Raw genomic sequence first — 6290 nt, 5'->3', positions numbered from 1 at the left:
GGAGGAGTGGTGATTTAAGGCGTGTCAGAGCCTGATGGGCAGATATAAAGAGATGGTTCAAGGCAGTAGCTATCATTTCACAGTCTATGCTCACTGACTCTGTTCTGAAACATTACCTTGTGGAGACAAAGCAAGAATCCGTTCAGGTAAACCTTATCTTTTATTTATATACTGTATATGTGCATGTATATTATTTATATATACTGGTATTCATATATATGTACACATATTATATATGTATATATATACTTTTATTTATAAATAAATACACATATATTATAAATGTACTTTTATTCATACATATGTATACATATATGATATATATATATATACCTGTATTCATATATATGTACGCATACCATATATACACATACATATACATAGCAGCCTAATATTTTCTTATATAGACTAGAGAGATCAGCCTATATAGTCAAGGTCAAGCTGTTTAATTCATTCTTTGTTTCAAAATAAATAGCATGGTCTCTATTAGGCTATATTTCATTAATTGTAATTGTATTTTCAGGACTTGTGTGTCTAATGAGTCATGGTATTAATAAGTAACATGGGATTAGAAGAGGTTTAATGTTCAGTCCACATTTTATTACAATATCATGATGCTTTAAAGTAACTTCGTATCCAGTTCTGTAGATTTGTTTGACAGTTCCATGTTACTGATTTTTCTTGTGTTTTCTTGTTTTTTCATGTTACTTTAAGACTTCTGTGTTTTAAGGGCTACTACTGGTAAATTGACTTGCACACATAGTATTTTGCATCCTACATGACCCTGTTAAATAGGCTCCGTCTTTTAGAGCGTGAAAGAGTGTGAAACTATAGGTCTGACAGACTGCCGGTGTATTTGTGAAAGTGGGCTAACAGTCAAGGCAAAGTAGCATTTTACAACAGACTAATTGTAAAATCATTTTTTTCAGCATAGATCATTTATATGAGGTGTCCAGAACAACATACTAAAAGTCCTAAGAAATCCTAGTTGAGGAAATATGTTTCATTCTCATCAATCTGAGATGTGTGCTAATAATGCCAGGCAACATTTTCCTTTACTCCTATCAAAATGAAACCTTACACAATGAAAGTACCCATGAAAAGTAACTTTTTTTGTATTACAAGTTTCTTTTAAAATTAATTTGAACATTTTGCTTTCTTTGTTTATTACAGCTTCTATAACATACTATTACTCAAACACCAAAAAAAAAACATTTGGTAGAATGTGTGCTGAACGTGTGAAAAAGACTCCCAAAAAAGGGTTGGTAAAATACACTTTTTATTTTCTCATATGATGTATGCAATATGACTGTAAGACTTCTTTCTGGAATAATATTTTTCTTGGTTTCTTTGTTAGGTTGGCAGAGTTGAAAAAGGAATACATGTCTAATGCAGCTCAGCTCATCATAAAAGCACTTGTGCTGTTCGATAGTCATCCCAATTTAGAAACACTCTTTGCTGAGGTTTGTTTGTTAAAATGACATACACATAACAGGATAACATAGATAGACATATGGGAGTTAGAGGAGTCATTTAGTAATCGGAAGGTTGGAAGGTTGCCAGTTCGATTCCCCACTCCTCCTTACCAAGTGTGTACGTGTCCTTGAGCAAGACACTGAACCCCTAACTGCTCCTGATGTATAAATGCAAATTCCTTGTAGGTCGCTTTGGATAAAAGTATCTGCTAAATGTAAATGTTCATGCTCAAGCTTAGATATACCAAAACAATAAACCATGCCTAAAAAGCTTTCAAATTCACTATAAAAGGATGACATTTCTCTCTCTTCATTTATGGTTCATTGGGTTAATGACAGTCAAATGCTAGGAAGACTTGAAGATGTGACATGTTTCTGGTGTGCAGTGTTTAAGCTTCAGGTTAAGCTAGAGGGTAATTTACTGTACATTATGACTTGAATGATCAAGGTGTCAAAAACCTGACGATTTTTATGAGCAATGATGTGAATTGCTTTCTCCTAGATGCTGCACAGTATCTTATTTTTGGGATACTGTAGTAGATTCCAGGCAACTCCTAAAGAAACCCTGGGAGAATACTGGTATCCAAAGCTCATGAAAAAAGGCTTTGGTAAAGCATTGACGAAGTATGACAAAAGATTCCCTCAACGATCACCGTTCTCCTGTCTGCTTGATATGGTCAGTGCTTTTACCACAGCCCCCTCTGAAATATCACACACTGGTGTAAGCATTAAGATACCTTCAAAAATAATTGCTCATGAGTTTTTATTATCAACTGTATTTATTACAGATTGTGAGAATTGAGGGGAAAGACAATGCTGTTCGAGTACGTGAGGAATTGAGAAAGTTCATCAGCACCTTAAACGAGGAGGGGAGTGACACGCTTACTGGCTCAACCATATGCATCACTTCTGATTTGAATACCAAGGAGGTCTTGACTTATGGGGCTTCCCTGTCTCAGGCCGGCAGACGTAGGAATAAGAGAATCATTCTGGCCGTGTCCTGTTTGCACACATTGCATCGTCTAGTTTCGTTTGCTGTAATGTGCCAAACCCAAGGTGTAGGTATAGTCAGGGATTATAGAATTAATCTGCACATTGTATCTGCTAGCTGCACTGCATACAATGTCGAGGACCTGGAAAATGAAAAGCCTCCTTGTGGTTTTTGCCAAGAGATGTTCTCCCTTGTAGGAGATACCCCAATTCGTGGTCCCAGGTATCTACCAGGCAACTGTGCTGAGACAGAGGCAATAAGCGAACTTCTAAAGGACAGAGATATCAACTTTGATCATAACCTTGACTTTCGCATGAAGTTTGATTGGCTGAAACAAGAAACAAATAATAAATTGAAGGAGATGCTGAAGGACAGAAAGTTTGAAAACTTTGAAAAGAACGTAGGCGTAAAGATTCTATTCTGTGATAAATAGCAGGAAAGCATAGGGTTGAACTGACCTGAGATCAGTACTTAAGTTAGAGAGACTGAGAGTTTTTTGGTGTTCAGATGAAGTCTTTTTTTTTTACCTCATTTAATTGAATTTGGCTCCTCATGGTCCTCTACGATCTTTCTGTGTGTAAACTAAACAAACAAACTCTTGACTATTATTTACAGCGCTGTTTTTGAGAGTAAGGCATGGCTGTGTTAGTGACATATGTGTGAGAATTGTAAATCTGCCCTGTACACGTATGCAAACCTATATAATAAAGTAGGAGGGTAAATACTGGCTCATCCTATATAATAAAGATGTAGGGTAAACACTGGCTCATCCTGTGTGTGTGTGTCTTCATTCCATCTCACTATTAGTATTTCATCACTTACTATACTTTCTCATCAAAGCCCCAGTGTTGCCTTGCCTCCTCCCTGACTCCCCGCGCGTCTCCCCTCTTTTCTCCTATCTGGGCTTCACTCTGCAGCTCTGCCCCCTGCTGGTGTGGAGGAGGAGGAGCCTCTGCTGGGCCAGGAAGGAGGGAGCCTGAGAGGGGAGGGATGAGATAGCGCCCCCTCCTGGGGAGAGAGGGAGAGACAGAGTCTGACAGAGACAGGAAGGAGGAGGGAGAGAAAGACAGGGGGATGATGGGGAGAGGAAAGTTAAAGAGAGAGAGAGAAACAACGACTATAAGGCATGAGTGCCTCTGGTCAGATGTAAGACACAGAACATGAACAAGGGAGAGGGTTCTGGCAAACTGTAGGCGCTTTAGGTTGTTGTTGATTGACAGCAGAGGCTTTTTTCTGGCAACCCTCCCAAACAACTTGTGGTGATATAGGTGGCGTCTGATGGTAGTTTTGGAGGCTTTCTGACCCCAAGACTCTACTAACTTCTGCAATTCTCCAGCTCTGATCCTTGGAGATTATTTTGCCAGTCAAACCATCCTCCTCACGGTGCGTGGGGTCAATGTACACACGTCCTCTTCCAGGCTGATTCTTAACATCTCCTGTCGCTTTAAACTTCTTAATTATTGCCATGATAGTGGAAATGGGTATTTTCAACTATTTAGAGATTTTCTTATGTCCATTTCCTGATTTGTGCAGCTCAACAACCTTTCGACGCACATGTTCACTGTGTTCTTGGGTCGTTCCCATAGTGATGAATGACTAAGGGAATTTGGCTTGTGTCACCTCATATTTATAGCCCAGTGGAACAGCAAGTCATGGTTGACCACTTAAGAGTTCCTAATCAAACAGGTGAACCTAAAAATGTAAAACATGACTGTAAATATACTTCAGTTAGATATTAATTATAAGATATTCTAGGGGTGCCAATAATTGTGGCACACATGTTTTGGAAAAAAAAAATATATTTAATGTCAACATTTTTTTTTTTTTATATATATATATAATTTTACTTCAATGAAAAGGTAAGATTTTTGTGAATAAATGAGTGAAAGACCAAGAGGATAAACAGCAAAGACATTTTTTCATAGCCTGTTTTGCTCATGTTCAATAAGGGTGCCAATAATTCTGGAGGGCACTGTACATAGTGCATATCCTGGATGGCTAGTGGGAAAGACACAGGTGTTTATCTGTCCTTCACACGAACAGATGCTATCAAAATTAATTTGAGGATGATACTAAACTAGTTGCCTATACAACCATACCTCAAAAAGTGTAAAATTGTTGCATAGTGTGGCTTTCAAGAATACCCCTTATCCCAACTTATCCCCACTTCGAGTGATATATAATTATAAATGTGGACTTAAAAACTATGAATTACTACATCCTATTCCTGAGATATAAAACTATAGGGTAAAACATTTCTTACCAAATTGTTACAAAAGCATTGCATTCTTATTAGTGATGAGTCCTGCAATTTCATTTCTATCAGATCTGTGATATCGTAATACTAATATGAATTAATAAGCATTATAACCTTAACACACTCCAATCTCAAACAGACTGTTTCACCTTATTTGTCAAATGTGAGTCTCTACACATACTCGACACATACAGTGGGTCAATCTCACTTTGTGTCCATTTCTCATTTCGCCTGTAGGTGGAGACAAAGGCTTAGGGCTGTCAGTTTCCTGTGAAGACACACATACTTGAAGTTCTCAGGGAATATTTAATGTATATCAGAGGCCTTGTGTTCAAAATTTCTAGAATGTTTTCCTTCTAGAATTAATTTCATGAGCTACATATTTATTGCCACTTTTGAATTAATGTATTGAATCATTGGTCGAATCCTCCTACTATGCTAAATATGTCCAGAACATATTAGTTATCATCCTTGCTTTGTGTTACTGTTACTGTGCACACATCTTCTTTTGATCTCATCAAACCTATTGACAGGATCTGCAATTACATGCTGGCGAAGGCCAGGATTTGAGGACCAATGCATCCTTTTTCTTGGGTATTTAATGTAGGTCAAATTAATACCCAGGAACACTCTCAATTCTGCAGAACAGAGGTTGAGGTTCCCTTTTCCCTCTTGCACATTAAATAATTAAAAAATGTTGCACACAAAAAAGCGTGTAGCTTGGTTGGCAACAACTGTATTGCTGCAAACATCCTGATCCAAGGTAGACTTGGAAAAGCAACCTGGGTTGCTGTCGTTGGCAGGTGCATCCTCCATTGAAGGCCTTATACTAGTAGTAGCGGTTGGTGTCTCTATGGACCAAGGATTAACTCTTTTTAACCATTTATCCATTTTCATGAGATCCCGCTTCTTTACACTGGGCATCAGCGAGTGGAATTCTGACGAGGGAGCTAACCGTTGTGCCTATGTTTTGACTAACCTACTTGTAGCTATTTTTGGCGGCATACTTATTTCACTAAACACTACAATTTATACATTTATTTTTGGCATTGTGACTGGGCTATTCAGACTATTTAAGATTTCATGACTATGTATAGGTCAGTTTGATAATGTAATGGGCTGTTTCCCCCCTACAGCCCTATGCGTACCCCAGTTTGGGAAACACTACAACAGCGTATATTTCCCAGAAATGACTGTGAGGTTTGAGTGTATGTGCACAATGCAGCGTATCACAAGGGTATTCTGCTTCACTCTCTGTTTCACTTGTGTGTTGGCCTGTTCACATTTATTTCAGCTTGTTTTTTTTATGGTTGTACCCTGCACACACACACATGCACACTCACAAGCAAACACACACACACACACACACACACGTGCATACACACACTCACAAACACAAACACACACACACACACACACACACACACACACATACACTCATATGCACACCCACACACACACACATCTCTCTCTCTCTTTCTCTCTCACACACACTCTCTCTTTCTCTCTCACACAATCTCTATCTCTCTTTAAAAAAAAAGCTTCCATAGTGCTGCAACACCTCGGC

The 6290-nt window shown here is 38.3% G+C and overlaps 1 long non-coding RNA gene across 1 annotated transcript; it reads left to right on the top strand.

The window, feature by feature from the left end:
- The first annotated feature begins 2120 nt into the window (after positions 1-2120).
- On the top strand, positions 2121-2331 carry LOC122129489. The gene is made up of 2 exons (XR_006151784.1): positions 2121-2151; positions 2264-2331. It is a non-coding gene; the product is annotated as an uncharacterized LOC122129489 (long non-coding RNA).
- The last annotated feature ends 3959 nt before the right edge of the window (positions 2332-6290 follow it).

This window comes from Clupea harengus, unplaced genomic scaffold (assembly GCF_900700415.2).
Source record: "Clupea harengus unplaced genomic scaffold, Ch_v2.0.2, whole genome shotgun sequence".
Classification (NCBI taxonomy): Eukaryota; Metazoa; Chordata; class Actinopteri; order Clupeiformes; family Clupeidae; genus Clupea; species Clupea harengus.
This window is presented reverse-complemented; position numbering and strand designations above follow the sequence as displayed.